Genomic DNA, 17,932 nt, shown 5'->3' with positions numbered 1-17,932 from the left:
CCCCACCCCCCCCGCCAACACATGCTGTCTCTTGCACTCTCCCACACACTCAGCCTCTTGCACTCCCCCAACACACGCAGTCTCTCACACTATCCCCCCCAACACACAGTCCCCACACACTCAGTCTTGTACTCCCCGCCCCACACACTCAGTCTCTCACAATTCCCCCACACACTCACTCAGTCACACTCTCTCACTCCCCCACACAATCACTCAGTCACACTGTCACGCCCCCACATACTCACTCAGTCACACTGCCACGCCCCCACATACTCACTCAGTCACACTCTCTCACTCCCCTACACACTCCCTCAGTCACACTCTCCACTCCCCTACACACTCCCTCAGTCACACTCTGATGCTCACCCACACACTTACTCAGTCACACTTCCGCTCTCCCCCCACCCACAACGTGACACACACTCTCTCATTCCCAAATACACACCACGGCACTCTGTCAATAGTGAGACTATTAGCAGCACACATGGGAGAGAAACAGTCTCTGCTTGGAGGAGAAGCTCCATGCAGAATGTTCCATTGAAACCCACCTGTTTGACTGGAATTTTGAAAACTGGCTCCGGGGGCCACATAGAGGGGCTTTGTGGGACGCATCCGGCCTGTAGGCTGTGAGTTGGACAAGCCTGCTGCAACTGATGCTGTTATTGTGGAAATATAATGATGGATCCGAGCCGTACAGTGGAAAATAAAACTTCCAAATGAAGAAGCTGTGGCTCTTGCTCCGAAGGAATTAGGCAAAGCTTGTGCTGAGTGGGAAGACAAAACAAAGAAAAATATAAAAGAATGCGAGAGCTGATTAAAAAAGAATATCAGGATTTTTTATTGGAACATCGATACAACCTCAACAAGATTGTTAATGAAGCCAGTCGGAGGAGCAGTGGGAGTGGAGCTGAGTGAACCTGGGGGGTGAATGGCACCCGCAGAGCTTCTCAATAAAAGCCTGAGGGTCGAGGCCCAGATTGAGCCAATCGGGGCAGCAGCAGGAGTGGAGCAGAGCGAACCTGGGGCATTAACTGCGCCAGTGGAGTTTCTCAATAAAATCCTGAGGGCTGAGGCCCAGATCAAGCCAGTCGGAGCAGCAGCTAACCCCAACAGGAACCCCACCAAAATTCAAAAAGGCTGATGAAAGTGATGTTGGCACAAAGCAGGGAGCTGATTGGCAGGTAGTTGTTTTTCTCCACTTTAAAGCTACATTAAGGAAACGTAAGAGTGCTAGCTTTTTTTAAAAAAGGAAAGAAACTTAAATAATTTTCTACTTGACTTAAATTTAGGGTATGAGCGTTTTAACTAAAGGTATGGCAGGGGAGCTCAGTCAGGTGTTTTGCATGGCCTGCAGAATGCGGGGAAGTTCTGGCAGTCTGGATGACCACATTTGCAGGAAGCGCCACCAGTTTGACCAGCTCGAGCGCTGGGTTTCAGAGCTTGAGCATCGGCTGGAGGCACAGCAGCGCATCCGAGAGTCTGAGAGTTACGTGGATAGCTCATTTTTAGACGTGGTCATCCCGCAGCTTAAGGAAGCGCAGTCATAGAAGGAATGGGTGACCACCAGTCAGAAGAAGAGAGGCAGGAGATAGTCAGGAAAGCCCCAGAGTGCATCTCACTCAAGAACAGTTTCTCTGTGTTGGAAAACGGTGAGAGCGGTCGTTCCTCTGGGGAGAGCAGCCAGAGCCCAGCTGCACAAGGGAGGAGGAGAAAGAGAGGAAGAGCAAAGGCTCAATAGTGAGGGGGACAGACAGGCATTTCTGCAGCCGCAGATGTAACTCCAGGATAGTGTGTTGCCTCCCTGGTGCCAGGGTCAAGGATGTCACTGCACAGCTGCAGGGCATTCTGAAGGGGGAGGGCGAACAGTCAGAGATCGTGGTTCACATTGGTACCAAAGACATAGGTAGAAAGAGTAATGAGGTCCTGCAACAAAAATTTAGGGAGCTAGGTAGCAGATTGAAAAGCTGGACCTCAAAGGTCATAATCTCTTGATTACCCCTGGTGCCACATGCTAGTGAGTATAGGAATAGGTGGATAGAGCAGATGAATGCATGGCTGAAGGGTTGGTGCTGGAGAGGTGGCTTTACATTCTTAGATCACTGGATCTGTTTCTGGGGAAGGTGAGACCTGTCCAAGCCCGACGGCTTACACCTGAACTGGAACGGGACCAACATCCTTGTGGTGGGGTGTTGGGAGGGGGTGGGGGGTGGGGTGTGGTTTGCTAGTGCTATTGGTGGGTGTTTGAACCAATTTGGCAGGGAGATGGGATACAGAGTGGAAGTATAGTAGGGGGTGATGTACAGACAAGTATAGAAGAAAAACCAAGTCAGTCTCGAAGGCAGAGCGTATAAAGTCAAGTTAAGCTACAAGGGAGCATGACATTTATTGGATGGCATTTATTTTAATGCAAGGAGTCTTGCGAGTATGGCAGATGAGTTGAGGGTGTTGATTAACACATGGGGATATGATATAATTTCTATCATGGAGGCGTGGTTGAGGGAGGGGCAGGACTGGCAGCTTAGTATTCCGGGGTATAGAATCTTCAGTTGAGACAGGGGGGTTGAGGGGCTGGTGGCGTGGGGTGTAAAAGAAGAGGTGGTGTCACAATATTGATCAAGGAGCCAATTACTCTAATAAAGAGGGATTATATCTTAGAAGGTTCCTCAAATGAGGCCATATAGATAGAACTTAAAACAAAAAGGGGGCAGTCACATTGCTGGGAGTGTACTCTTGACTCTCAAACAGTCAGGGAGAGATAGAAGGGCAGATATGTAGGCAAATCTCAGAAAAGTGTAAAAATAATAGGGTAATAATAGTAGGCGATTTCAACTTCCCCAATATTAACTGGGATCGACAAAGTGTGAAAGGTTTAGAGGGGACGGAATTCTTAAAATATATCCAGGAGAGCTTTTTAAGCCAGCATGTAGAAACTCCTAAAAGATGCTGGACCTAGTTTTAGGGAAAGAAGCCGGGCAAGTGGTAAAAGTGTCAGTGAGGGAGCATTTCGGTGATAGTGGCCATAACTCAGTAAGATTTAAGGTAGGTATGGAAAAGGATAAAGATAGATGATAAAGATGGACTAGAAATAAAGGTTCTGAATTGGGGGAAGGCTGATTTTAATATGATAAGACAGGGTCTGGCCAAAGTGGACTGGGAGCAGCAACTTGTAAGAAAATTTACATCAGAGCAGTGGGAGCCACTCAAAAAGGAAATAGTGAGAGTGCAGGGCCAACATGTTCCCATAAAGGTGAAGGGTGAGGCCATCAAGTCCAGAGAACCCTGGATGTTGGGGAATATACAGGATTGGATAAGGCAAAAAAGGGAAGTACCAAGAGCTCAAAACAGCGGAAGCCTGAGAGGAGTATAGAAAGTGCAGGGGATTACTTAAAAAAGAAATTAAGGGAGCGAAGAGGGGGCATGAAAAAACACTGGCAGGTAAAATAAAGGAAAATCATAAGGCATTTTATAAGTATATTAGGGGCAAGAGGATAACCAGGGAAAGAGTAGGGCCCATTAGGGACCAAAGTGGCAATCTGTGTGAGGAGCTGGAAGACATAGGTGATGTTTTAAATGAGTACTTTACATCTGTATTCACGACAGAAAAGGACAATGTAGGCATAGAAATCAGGCAGGGGGACTGTGATATACTTGAACAAATTAGCATTGAGAGGGAGGAGGTATCAGCGGTTTTAGCGGGCTTAAAAGTGGATATGCCCCCAGGCCCAGATGAGATGTACCCCAGGCTGCTGTGGGAAGCAAGGGAGAAGATTGCAGGGGCCCTCACATTAATTTTCGAATCCTTTCCGGCCACAGGAGAGGTACCAGAGGACTGGAGGACAGCTAATGTGATACTATTATTTAAGAAGGGTGGTAGGAATAAGCCAGGGAACCATATGCCAGTGAGTGTAACATCAGTGGTAGGGAAACCTTTGGAAAAAGTTCTGAGGGACAGAATTAATCTCCACTTGGTGAGGCAAGGATTAATCAAGAGTAGTCAGCCTGGAGACCACGTCTAACAAATTTTGATTGAATTTTTCGAGGACGTGACTAGGTGTGTAGATGAGGGTAGTGCAGTTGATGTAGTCTTCATGGGCTTCAGTAAGGCTTTTGACAAGGTCTGACATGGGAGACTGGTCAAGAAGGTAAGAGCCTATGGAATCCAGGGCAATTTGGCAAATTGGATACAAATTGGCTTAGTGGCAGAAGGCAAAGGGTGATGATCGAAGGTTGTTTTTGTGACTGGAAGCTTGTGTCCAGTGGTGTACTGCAGGGTTCAGTGCTGGGTCCCTTGCCGTTTGTAGTGTACGTTAATGGTCTAGACATGAATGTAGGAGGTATGATCAGCAAGTTTGCAGATGACACGAAAATTGTTGGTGTGGTACATAGCGAGGAGGAAAGTCTGAGATTACAGGACAATATAGACACGATGGTCAGATTGGCAGAGCAATGGCAAATAGAATTTAATCCTGAAGAGTGTGAGATGATGCATTTTGGGAGGACTAACAAGGCAAGGGAGTACATGATGTACGGTAGGACCCTAGGAAGTACAGAGATCAGAGGAACCTTGGTGTGCATGTCCATAGACCCTTGAAGGCAGCAGGACAGGTAGATAACATGGGGCTGTATCTTCCAGTCGGCGAGCAGGGGTGGGGCCCGCTCGCCAACGCGTAAAATGATGCGGGGTGATGTCAGGCATGTGTCCCGACGTCACAACGCGTCATTCAGACTTTCAGTTCGGTGGGCGGGCACCCGAGTCAGCTGCGCACTCGCCGACCTGTCAACGGCCTATTAAGGCCATTAACAAAGTAGTTGAAGTCATTAATGGACCTGCCCGTCCAACCTTAAGGTTGGCAGGCAGGCGGGAGCCCTGGCGGGCTTCTGAAAAAGCATGAAACTTCATCCACGGGCGGGATGAGGTTTCTTGAGGATTTAAAAATCTCACAATATTTTAAAATAAAAGTTATGGACATGTCCCAACTCATGTGACAGTGTCACATGAGGGGACATGGCAGGGAAATTTTTTTCTCAGCTTTATTTGAAGTTTAAAATGTGAGCCGACCTCCCTGAGGCAGCACTTTGCCTCAAAGAGATCTATGTGCTCTTCCACGCACATGCGTGAAAGAGCTCACTCCCGGCTGAGGGAATCCCTCCCTGCCTGTACAGGGAGCACATAGTGCTTCCTGGGGGACGTCACGCTGGGTGGGCCTTAATTGGCCTGTCCTTGTAAAATGATGGCGCGCCCCCTACTGGGGCGCCAATTGGAAGCCTGCCTGCCTGCTCGCGCCCGCTCCCGCACTTCCCCCCGCGATGGGGGGAAAATGTTGCCCATGATTAAGAGGGCTTTTGGGATACTTGCCTTTATTAGTCGAGGCATTGAATACAAGAGCAGGGAGGTTATAATTGAGCTGTATAAAGTGCTAGTTAGACCACATCTGGAGTACTGTGTGCAGTTCTGGTCACCACACTATAGGAAGGATGTGATTGCTCTAGAGAGGGTGCAGAGGACATTCACCAGAATGTTGCTTGGGCTGGAGCGTTTCAGCTGTGAAGAGAAACTTGTTAGGCTGGGGTTGTTTTCCTTGGAGCACATAAGGCTGAGGGGGTCCTGATTGAGGTGTACAAAATTATGAGGGACATATTTAGGGTAGATAGGAAGAAACTTTTCCCCTTAGTGGAGGTGTCAATAACCAGGGTGCATAGATTTAAGGTCAGGGGCAGGAGGTTTAGAGGGGATTTGAGGAAAATGTTTTTCACCCAGAGGGTGGGGGTTATCTAGAGCTCACTGCCTGAAAGGGTGATATAGCTTGGAACCCTCACAACATTTATGAAGTATTTAGATGAACACCTGAAATGCCACAGCTTACAAGGCTACGGGCCAAGTGCTGGAAAATGGGATTAGAGTAGATAGGGGCTTGATGACTGGCGTGAACACGATGGGCCGAAGGTCTCTTTCTGTGCTGTAAAACTCGATGACTCAAAGGAGAACCATAATCCTGTGGTTAAACAGGAGAAAGACAATTCAGATGTTTGGCTAGCTGAGACTTCTTTAAAAATGTGGACATTAAAGAACCTATAGCGCTGAAAGATTCAAAGACTGAGTTAAAAAGTCAACACCTGAATGCCAATGTAAGTTCTGGCTTTAAAGAAGAACCAAAGGAAATACTGAATCCAAAGGCTAAGTAGCATTATGACAGAGAATTTCTTCTGGGTCTACAATTTACACCTCATATTCAAAAGGGGCACAGTCAGAATTTAGTAACATTCTTGACAAGGCTAACCATACCAGATCCAGGATACAATTGTCTAACCAAGGACATGGAAAGGCCGTGAAATTTACTCAACAGGGGAAAGAAGACTTACTATGATGTGTAATGCAAGGTGAAGCTGCTAGCTGTGAAACAAATTCTCATCTATACGAGAGGAAGAAATTTAAGAACAGATATAAAGTGGACTTTGTAACATGTATTTGGCTGGTACAGGTTAAATATTGTGATGCTGCCAAGACAGACTGCTGAATAGAAAATATGAGACCAAAGGTGAAGGATATAACCTGTACTGTATGTAGTAAGTTGTTAAAATGTGTAAAATGTTAAAAGATGTTACATTTTAGATAGTGTTTATGAAAGCTCATCACTATGGTGATGACTCTTCATTCTTTACAGGGGAGGTGTTACAGTTGTGAGGTTCATAAGATTGTTATATTTTGGGACTTTGTCTTTAATTAAAATGAAGGTAATGTGACCTGTTCTGAAGTTTGCCTTTCAGAAAGCTTGGGTGGTTGAATTGTTTATGATTGAAGATCTCCAGATTGTTTTGCTGGAAGAAGGTGCAAGATGTTTACACTTGGAGACAATGGCAGCAGCCTGTGTGCCAACAGTGGATAGACTGAGAGTCTCCAAAGTCTCAGAAAGGTATTGAGAATATTGGGTTGTAAACAGTTGTGCTTTAAACTGTCCATTTATTTCCAAGATAAATGTGAGTTGGAGTCTCAAGAATAGTTCATAAGTAGTTCTGCCAGGATACAAGGCTCATGAGATGCTTGTCATCATGGGGATGGGTTTTGAGAGCCTAAGGGCCTAAGATATCCCTAAAAACTCAAAGACAAGGTTAGTCCGCCAGGATCCAGGAGAGAGAGAGAGCAGCTATTGTCAGCAAGATGCTGTGGTTCATCACACAGGAATGTTGGTAGGAGCTCGCATTCGGATTAAGAAGACCAAATTCATGAGGAGTTAAAATGAAGCTGGAAGATTCACTAGCTTAGGCTAGAGGAAGAATCTCCAAGAGAAAAAATTTCACTGTGAAAGACAGTTCTAAGATTAAAAGTTCACAGCCTGAGAAAAAAAAAGAATAGCAAGCAGTAAACCCTCATGAACTAAGAATCAACTTGGACTTGTTCTGCGAGAATCGAAAGCATACTTAAAGGACAATGTAAAGCATATAAGTGAACTGTGTTTTTGGTTGTGCTAAAAGAAAAAGGTGAATGTTTTGTTTTGTGATTTTAAAGTATAAGTTGCCTACAAAGACAACGTTTAGTCAACAGTGCTTTCAGTCTTTTGTTACAGTGAAAGCCTTAGAATGACAACAAGATGTCACATTTTTTCAGCTATTAACTGGATGTTTGAATTTATTTTTAAAAGGTTATCAGGCTCTACAGTGAGTGTAAAAATATCTTCCCATTTTATAAGTAATTCAGGTTTTGGTGTTATCTCAAATGACCATGGAAAGCTGGTCACATTGAATCCAAATTTACACGTAAAAATTGTGTTCGATGCTGTACTTTAAGAAAAGTGCCTGCTACAACAAAACAATCTACATAACTATGGTTGTATTATTTGTCTGCTGCTTATATCTTACCACTTGGAAAATAGTGCCCAACCTTGCTGTTGCTATTTTGCAGATTTCGCATCAGGACCATTTAAAAAAAAAATAATTCATGGCATGTGAGCATTGCTAGAAAGGCCAGCACTCATCGCCCATCTCTAATATCCCTTGGGAAGGTGGTGGTAAGCCATCTTCTTGAACCGCTGCAGCCCATGTGATATAGGTTCACCCATAGTGCTATTAGGAAAGGAGTTTCAGGAATTTAACTCCAGCGACAATGAAGGTTCAAGTCAGGATGGTGTGTGATGCTTGGAAGGGAACTTCCAGGTGGTGGTGTTCCCATACATCTGCTGCCCTTGCCCATCTAGGTGGTAGAGGCCATGAGTTTGGAAGTTGCTGTGAAAGGAACCTTGGCGAGTTGCTCAGTGCATCTTGTTGCCACTGTGTGTTGGTGGTGTAGTGGGTGAATGTTTAAGGTGATGGATGAGGTATCAGTTACGCAAGTTGCTTTGTCCTTGATGGCGTTGAGCATCTTGAATATTGCTGGAGATTTACTCATCCAGGCAAGGGGAGAGTATTCCATCAAATTCCTGACTTGTGCCTTGTAGATGGTGAGCAGACTTTGAGGAGTTGAGGCACAATTTCCAACCTCTAGGCTGAATTTTCCCCCTGTCGGGGGGGAAGTTGATGGGCGGGCGCGTACAGGTGCGCTTCCAATCGGTGCCCCTGATTGGAGGCGCGGCACCATTTTATGTGGGCGGGAAAATTAAGGCCCGCCCAGTGTGACGTCCGCAGGGAAGGCCTTTGCGCTCCCAGTGCGGGTAGGGGGGACTCCTAAAATCGAGGGTGCACTCTTTCGCGCATGCGCACGAAAGAGCGCACTCATCTCCCTGAGGCTAAGTGCTGCCTCAGGGAGATCGGCTCTATATGTAAAAAAGCTCAAAATAGAAAAGTAAAATTTCCCTAACATGTCCCCTCATGTGACAATGTCACGTGAGGGGACAGGTTCATAATTTCCAAAAAAACTTTATTAAAATTTTTAAAACCCTACATGAAACTTCATCCCGCCTGTGGATGAGGTTTCATGCTTTTTCTAGTTTGCGCTGGGGCTCCTGGCCTGCTCGCCAACCTTAAGGTTGGACGGGCAGGTCCACTAATTACTTCAATTGCTCTGTCAATGGCCTCAATTGGCCATTGACAGGTTGGCAGGCGCACAGCTGATTTTGCTACGCCCCCACCTTCCTGAAAATTTAAATGGGGCGCGGTGATGTCAGGAGTTCCGCCCGACGCCACTGTGCATCATTTTACGCGTTGGCAAGTGGGCCCCGCCCCCACTCGCCGACGGTAAAATCCAGCCCTCTGACTTGCTCTCATAACCACAGTATTTATATGACTAGTCAAGTTAAGTTTCTAGTCAATGGTGACTCTCAGGATGTTGATCATGGGGGATTCAGTAATGGAAGTGCTAGAAAATGTCAAGGGGAGATGGTTAGATTCTTTCTTATCATTGTCAGACACTTGCATGGCATGAATGTTACTTGCCACTTATCAGCCCATGTTGTTGTCAAGACTTGTTGCATGCAGGCACAGATTCTTTTTTTGTTCATTCATGGGATGTGATGCGTTGCTGGCTAGGCCGGCATTTATTGCCCACACCTAATTGCCCTTGAGAAGATGGTGGTGAGCTGCCTTCTTGAACTGCTGCAGACCATGTGGTGTAGGTACACCCACGGAGCTGTTAGGGAGGGAGTTCCAGGATTTAGACCCAGCAACACTGAAGGAATGGCGATATATTTCCAAGTCAGGATGGTGAATGGCTTGGAGGGGAACTTCCAGATGGTGATGTTCCCATGTGTCTGCTGCCCTTGCCCTTCTAGATGGTAGCAGTCGTGGATTTTGAAGGAGCTGTCTAAGGAGCCTTGGTGAGTTCCTGCAGGACATCTTGTAGATGGTACACACTGCTGCTACTATACGTCAGTGGTGGAGGGAGTGAATGCTTGTGGATGTGGTGCCAATCACATTTTGTCCTGGATGGTGTCAAGCTTCTTGAGTGTTGTTGGAGCTGCACTCATCCAGGCAAGTGGAGAATATTCCATCACACACCTGACATGTGCCTTGTAGATTGTAGGCAGGCTTTGGGGAGTCAGGAGGTTAGTTACATGCTGCAGGATTCCTAGCTTCTGACCTGCTCTTGTACCACAGTATTTATATGGCTGTTCCAATTCAGTTTCTGGTCAATGGTAACCCCCAAGATGTTGATAGTGGGGGATTCAGTGATGGTAATGCCATTGAATGTCAAGAGGTGATGGTTGGATTCTCTCTTGTTGGAGATGGTTATTGCCTGGCACTTGTGTGGCACGAATGTTATTTGTCACCACAAGCCTGGGTATTGCCCAGTCTTGCTGCATTTGGACATGAACTGCTTCAGTATCTGAGGAGTCGTGAATGGTGCTGAACATTGTCAATCATCAGCAAACACCTCCCTTTCTGACTTTATGATGGAAGGAAGGTCATTGATGAAGCAGCTGAAGATGGTTGGGCCGAGGACACCACTCTGAGGAACTCCTGCAACGATGTCCTGGAACTGAGATGATTGACTTCCAACAACCACAACCATCTTCCTTTGTGCTAGGTATGATTCCCACCATCGGAGAGTTTTCCCCCTGATTCCCATTGACTCCAGTTTTGCTAGGGTTCGTTGATGTCATACTTGGTCACAGCCTTGTTTCAAATTGTCACAAATTTGTTTTTTCAATCGAAACACAAGCTCCTACCCACATTCCTGCATGGTAAACCATAGAGACTTTTGGCCTCTGGCTGCTCTGTCTGTCATATCCTGGCAGACTAACTGTGCCTATGAGTTTTCAGTGATATCTTCAGATCCCTTCCCCTCATTTCCATGCAATGTGAATCACATGGACTGTGTATCCAGGTAGAAATGCTAATTAGTTATTCTTTAGGCTCCAACTCTATTCTATCTTAGAAGTAAATGCACAGTTTAAAGAATAACCATTTACAACTCGACATTCTCATAATTTCCTGTGACTTAGGAGGTGAGCAGTTAACCATGGTAAACACAGATGCTGCTGCCACTGTTTCCATGTGTGAACACCTTACACCTTCCTTCGAACAATGCAACCTGGCCCTCTCTTTAATCTTAATGGTCACTTCACCCAGGCTTCTTGTTATGGAAACTTCAGAACAGGTCACATGCCCCCCTTCATTTAATCCTAAATTAAAGATACAGTCCTGAAACATAACAGTCTTCTAAACTTCATATTTGTAACACTGACAGTATTCAGTCATTGCTGATAGCTTAAGTATTGGCAGTGGTGGAGCATATGGGAAGAAAGAAAAGCCCAGCTCATTAATGTTGATTTAATGAAAAAGGTAAAATACTTTTGATGAATACCTACGCATCAATTGCTTTGCAAAAATAATAGTTGGAATGCTACTTCAAGAAGTGCATGACTTCATCTATGTCCACAAAGAAACCAATTATTGTTCAAAATAAAATGAATGCTGTAGCTTTCTGGACACCTCATTGCTCACGATTTTAATGAACAAAATTAGGAGTTTGAGGGATAAATTTTATGCAACTGCTCCAATTAACATACACCAGCAATTTGGCCTCACAATATAAAATTGTTTTAACTGTCTGAGAACCTGGCAGCCAATGAAAACTCTGGACTTCTCTGTTTTTCTTGTTAAATAAGACATGTTTCCGTTTTACTGCCTTACAGTCTTTTGATTGTAATTATCCGGGGAAACAGTTTCTATTTATATTGACTGTATTCAGGCTGTCTCGTTAGTGGTGATGAATTATAGCATTTCCTTCACAAATACAGAGCTATAGTTTATAAAAGATGCAAATAAGTTATAATTGTCTGTTGACTGAGTGAAAATGACTGGTACTCAATGTGAAGTACTTTGTCCATTTCCTGGTCAAATCGCTGTACAGTAGAGCCATAACTTTTGTTCTTAATCAACTCCAGAAAAATGTTTAATTCCTACGCAGAAGTTTATTCTCTGGTGTGTGTATGAAATATACGTTAGGTAGTGAGTTAAGGTATTCTATAACAACGAATATTTGAACTTGTACCTTCCAAAGTTTTGATAGCTTGCAAAATTCAGATGGCTTGTGCTGTATCTAAAAAGAACTCAATTTGTTGTGGTAATGCTGCTTTTGTTTCAGACTTCCTGGAACATTCTCTCTCTGGATATAACAACAATATAGGAGGATACCATGGTATACATTTGATTTCACCAGAAAGCCCTTTTGTGTTCAGTTAACAATATCCATTAATAATGCATGTGTGTACCACATGTGCAAGAAGGGAAGATTAGAGTTCAGAGAAAGAATTGTGCAACGTGATGGCAATGCATTTTGGTATTCCAGTGCATTCATGTTTTGAAAGTCAGGACATATTGTTCTACAATTCCCAACCAGGGGAGGCTTGGAGCAGAGGCTGGGTGTTTTGTACTTGGGAAGAAAAATTGGCAAATGATCTACCCAAACCCTTACAGTTCTCAGCATCTGGTTCAGGGGATGATGTTAACAAAGGCCTGGAAGTTGGCCCTCTTAAAATGGTGCATACTCCAAAGACATAGAAAGAGCATTTTTTTTAAAAGAAAAAGGAGGTTAGGTGAAAAGTGCATAAAAAATTTCCAAGATGAAGGATTGTTTTGGTGTAAAGCTGCACACTTCCCTCCCCTGATGCTCCTCTGTTTTCATCGTATTAAGCACATCTTCCAGCTGCCAGGAATTAACCTAATTTTTTTCCATATGGTGTGTTCAGCTCCATGAAGGTCAACCATTTGAGTCATTTCTCCCGTTCCCATTCAAGCCACTGAGATTGTCGAGGTAGGTGTGTGCTTTCATGAATGACTCTTGTTAATTTTAATTGAATGGTATTTAAGATTTCCTTGAGGTTCCAGGGCCCTAACAGCTGCTTTGTCCTAGCTTGGGTGGTTTCAGATTGTCCCCAGGGTGATCTTAACTTCCTTCTTTCATTAAGATAAACAGACGAGTAGTAGGAGAATGTCTCTGTAATCTTGTTTGCTAGAGCAATTTGAGATGGGAGTGGAGATCTGACATGGTAGGTCTCCCTGAGACTACCGTATAAAAATGAAGCTATGTTCAAAGGGTGTAGCTATTGATTTTTGTTGCATTTAATCTTGATGCCAGTCCTACATATGATATTGTCATCAAGCAGATTTTTAAAAATACAACTTTGTGGCATTGCTCATAAGTAATTTGGGTTCAGAAATATAGTTATTTAGCCAATAACTTAGCCTCTCCCTTTAAGGCAAGTACTTAAACACTCCCTGGAAATCTTGGTAATTCTATCTGAATTTCACCTAACTGTAGCTGGGTCACTAAATAGTTTGTAAATTTCAGGTTGCAGGTCAATGATTGTTTTGCATCTGTAACAAGGAGTGGAACTGAATACCCCTGCCCCACCCCCATGGCAAGTTTAGAGGTGGGGACACTTAATTGGGTGGGAAGGTGCAGGGTGAGGACCCCGTCACATCCTGCTTCTGCCCAATTAGGTCTGCAGCAGGTCCGTGGTCAGCCTCCTCACCTGGATGCTAATTGAGGCCCTTAAGCAGGCAATTAATGCCTACTTAAGGGCCTCATCCCACGGCGGGCTGGGGAGTCACCATGCAGGGAGCCCATAAAAGTAAATCCTGTCAGACTCCACTGGCATCATATTCTGTTTTTCTTCTCCTTGTACTTACTAACAAATAAACACCAGGTGCCAGTCATGTACAAGGGATGGGTTAGCACACAAATATGTAGGTTTATTTATTAAGGAGTTGTGAAGTTGGTAGCATTATTACAAAGTTGGAGAACTTGTACACATGCCTGACCTGTTTGGTTCTTCACAGCAAACTGGGGTTGAGCCTAAATCACCTGATGCATTGTGTAATTTTCCCTCTAGTAATATGTACAGAAAACATAACCACAACCACTTGGAGGTGTACCACAACATCCCCATTTTTACAAATAAATAGCTCCCCCTTACAAATGACCATAACTATTTACAATACATGGAAATGCACATTTACATGTTACAGAGTTATGAGTTAAGAAACTCATGAACTTATAAGTCCCTGAAGCATAGTGGCAGTCTACTTAAACAAGGTGAGAGTTAGTGACTGTAATGTTAGCCTGAGGTTGATGAATCTTCTCACTGTGGTCTGTGGGAGTGTCATGCTTGGATGTTCCTTTGGATTTAGCCCTGTATCTTGTGCTGGATACAATGGAGTTACTCAGTGGTTGAGGATTAAATACTTCCCTGATTTGCGTTCTGTTCCATCTCACAGTTGCACCATTAGGTGTGATGATCTCGTTTGGCCTTAGCTCTGGACAGACCCTGTCACTTCAGCTGGTTGCCACATACCTTCTGTGGGATGTTGAATTCGAACCTGTTGTCCTGTCTTTCAACTTGGTAACTCTTTGCCTGCATTCCTATTATGCACGTCTTTCACTCTCACCTGTTTTTAAGAAATCTTCTCTGACTTCTAGAAGAGTAAATTGATGAAAACTAGGCAGTACTGGTCTGCCAAACATGAGTTCCGCCAGTGATGGAATGGTTGCACTTAGAGATGTTGCCTGAAGGTGTAGCATTGCAATGTGTAGATCTTGTTTGGTCTGTGTGAACTTTAGAATGAAAGATTTCACTGTATGAATCATTCTTTTGGCCATGCCATTAGATCTGGGTAGTGTGGAGCAGTAGTATGACATTTTGCCCACTTCTCACACATATCACTAAAAGGTTTACCAGTAAATTGAGGACTGTTATCTGAGATTATCTCCCTGGGTGCCCAAAATAAACTGAAAATAACACTTACAAGTGTGTGCTACAGCTGTGCTTGATGTACTGTGCAATTGACGGATGGTAGGATACTTGGAAAAATAATCAGCAGCAACGAAGAAAACATTCCCGGAGACGGGGAAGAGGTCGGAAGCAACCTTGGTCCAAGGAAGAGTAGGAACTTTGTGTGGTATAAGTAGTTTCTTGTGCCGATTTGGCATATTTGCCTGATATGCCTCGCACTTCTTAACTGTGACCTCAATGTCATTGTTTATGCCCTGCCAATAGACTGCGTTTTTTGCTAGCCTCCTTGTACAATCTATGGATGTGTCTTCTGATGCTAATCTGCCTTGCGGTATTTGGCTGATTCCATGGATTGTTACCAAGGTGAGATCTTGACATGCTGGTAGACCTGCAATTGCTGGGCCTTTGGTTTCTATTATGTTGAACATTGTGACACCCAGGATGGCTGGTTGTACTTACGCTCCGACATGATGAATCCTACAAATGGAATTACCCAGCCATTATATGCTGAAAGTTTCATTGTAGTGGATTTCTCCATTGCCTTCCACTTCTTTGGGCACATTGCGTGCAGAATTCTCAGAAGCAGTATGTTCGCATTTGCCAGTGCCTATTTTTGCGAAGAGTGAATTTTATCAGCTTTGAGGATAGATGATCTGAAACGTGGAAAATACTTCTGACAGTGTAATAGCATCTATGGGTGGAATTATCCGCAGGCAGGATGGGAAAATTTGGAGCTGTGCTCATCATGTCTTGATCATCATCATTGTTGTCCATGTTATCTGCCACTTTGTATATATATATTTCCTATGCGATCTAGTATGCTGCTCAAAGGTATTCCCTGTTTGAGGTCTGAGTCTATGCAGGACTTCTCGTAGCTCCTTTGGCCGTTGCTATTTTGCATTGCTGCTGCCAGTGACCCTTTTTGCCCCATGACTTAAAGAAAGCATGAAATCCTGGGCAATTCTGCAGTACATTTAAAAGTCCGCACCTTCCACATGTCTTCCTGTGTTTGGCTATTCTAGTCACAGTGTCGATGTTGGGTTGTATGTAGGACCAGTAAGTTTTGTTGGCCTGCAATAATCGTTTCATATTTTCCTTTCTTTACTCATTCACGGGATGTAGGCATCACTGGCTCGGCCAACATTTATTGCCCATTCCTGATTGCCCTTAAGAACCCCCGAAGTCCTTGTGGTGTAAGTACACCCATGATACCGTTCAGGAGGGAGCTCCAGGATTTTGACCCAGTGACAGTGAAAGAATGACAACATGGTTCCAATTCAGGGGTGTGTGTGGCTTGGAGGGGAACTTGCAGGTGGTGGAGTTGTCATGCATCTGTTACGCTTATGCTTCTAGGTGGTAGAGGCCACAGGTTTGGAAGGCACTGTCGAAGAGTATTGGTAAGTTTCTGCAGTGCATCTTGTAGATGGCGCACACTGCTGCCTGTGCATCGGTGGTGGAGGGAGTGGATGGTAACCCCTGGATGTTGATAGTGGGGGATTCAGTGATGGTAATGCCATTGAATGTCAAGGGGGAGATGGTTAGATTCTCTCTTGTTGGAGATGGTCATTGCCTGACGTTTGTGTGGCACGAATGTTACTTGCCATTTATCAGCCAAAGCCTGAATGTTGTCCAGGTCTTGCTGCATATGGGCACGACTGCTTCAGTATCTCAGGAGTCGCAAATGGTATTGAACAGTGTGCAATCATCAGCAAGCATCCCCTCCTCTGACCTTATGATGGAGGGAAGATCATTGATGAAGCAGTTGAAGATGTTTGGGCCTAGGACACTACCCTGAGGAACTCCTGCAGTGATGTCTTGGGACTGTGATGATTGGTGCCCAAGAACCACAAACATCTTCCTTTGTGCTAGGTATGACTCTAACCAGTTTTCCCCCTGATTCCATTGACTTCAATTTGGCTAGGACTCCTCAGTACCATACTCAGTCAAATGCCACCTTGATGTCAAGGGCAGTCACTCTCACCTAGCATCGAGTCCATGTTTGGACCAAGGCTGTAATGAAGTCAGGAGCTGAGTGGCCCTGTTGGAACCCAAACTGGGAGTTAATGAGTAGGTTATTGCTGAGTAAGTGCCGCTTGATAGCACTGTCGATGACACCTCCCATCATTTTGCTGATAAGACTGATGGGGTGGTAATCGGTTGGGTTGCAATTGTCCTGCTTTTTGTGGGCAGGACATAACTGGGCAATTTTCCACATTGCTGGCTAGATGCCAGTCTTGTAGCTGCCCTGGAACAGCTTGACTAGGGGCGCAGCTGGTTCTGGAGCACAAGTCTTTAGTACTATTGCTGGAATATTGTCAGGGCCCATAGCCTTTGCAGTATCTGGTGCCTTCAGCTGTTTCTTGATGTCATGTGGAGTGAATCAAATTGGCTGAAGACTGGCATCTGTGATGCTGGGTCCACAGGAAGAGGCCGAGATCGATTATCCATTCGGCACTTCTGGCTGAAGATATTTGCAAATGCTTCAGCCTTGTCTTTTGCACTGATGTGCCAGGCTCTCCCACCATTGAGGGTGGGGACATTTGTGGAGCCTCCTCTTCCAGTCACTCATTTAATTATCCATCACCATTCACGTCTGGATGTGGCAGGACTGAAAAGCTTAGATCTGACCCATTGGTTGTGGGATCGCTTAGATCTGTCTATTACTTGCTGCTTCTGCTGTTTGGCATGAAAATAGTCCTGCGTTGTAGCTTCACCAGATTGACACCTCATTTTTAGGTGCTGTTGCTGCTCCTGGCATGCTGTCCTGCACTCTTCATTAAACCAGGGTTGATCCCCCACCTTGCTGGTAATGGTAGAGTTGGGGATATGCCGGGCCATGTGGTTGCAGATTGTTGTTGCATACAATTCTGCTGCTGCTGCTGATGGCCCACAGCGCCTCATGGTGCCCAGTTTTGAGTTGCTAGATCGATTCGAAATCTATCCCATTTCGCACGGTGATAGTGTCACACAAACCTTGGAGGGTATCCTCAAAGTGAGGTCGGGACTTCTTCTCTACAAGGACCGTGTGGTGGTCACTCCTACCAATACTGTCATGGACAGATGGATCTGCGACAGGTAGATTTGTCCAGTATGTTTTTCCCTCACCAACTGCCAAAGACCCGGTTTGGCAACTATGTCCTTGAGGACTCAACCAGCTGGGTCAGTAGTGGTGCTACTGAGCCACTCTTGGTGATGGACATTGAAGTGCCCCACCCAGAGTACATTCTGTGCCCTGGCCACCTTCAGTGCTTCCTTCAAGTGGTGTT

At 44.9% G+C, this 17,932-nt stretch overlaps 1 protein-coding gene across 8 annotated transcripts in view; it reads left to right on the top strand.

Annotated features, from left to right (window-relative positions):
* The window catches only part of slc25a21 (solute carrier family 25 member 21), a 788,318-nt gene that overhangs the window by 384,336 nt on the left and 386,050 nt on the right, over positions 1–17,932 (top strand). For 2 of the 8 annotated variants that reach the window (XM_078562810.1, XM_078562812.1), the window contains exon 2: positions 12,612–12,685. The exons of the other annotated variants lie outside the window; for them this stretch is intronic. The gene's annotated coding sequence lies outside the window, so the exon portion shown is untranslated. The remainder of the gene's footprint in view (positions 1–12,611; positions 12,686–17,932) is intronic. 8 annotated transcript variants of the gene reach the window in all.

Source organism: Cetorhinus maximus, chromosome 18 (genome assembly GCF_964194155.1).
Source record: "Cetorhinus maximus chromosome 18, sCetMax3.hap1.1, whole genome shotgun sequence".
Taxonomy (NCBI): domain Eukaryota; kingdom Metazoa; phylum Chordata; class Chondrichthyes; order Lamniformes; family Cetorhinidae; genus Cetorhinus; species Cetorhinus maximus.
This window is presented reverse-complemented; position numbering and strand designations above follow the sequence as displayed.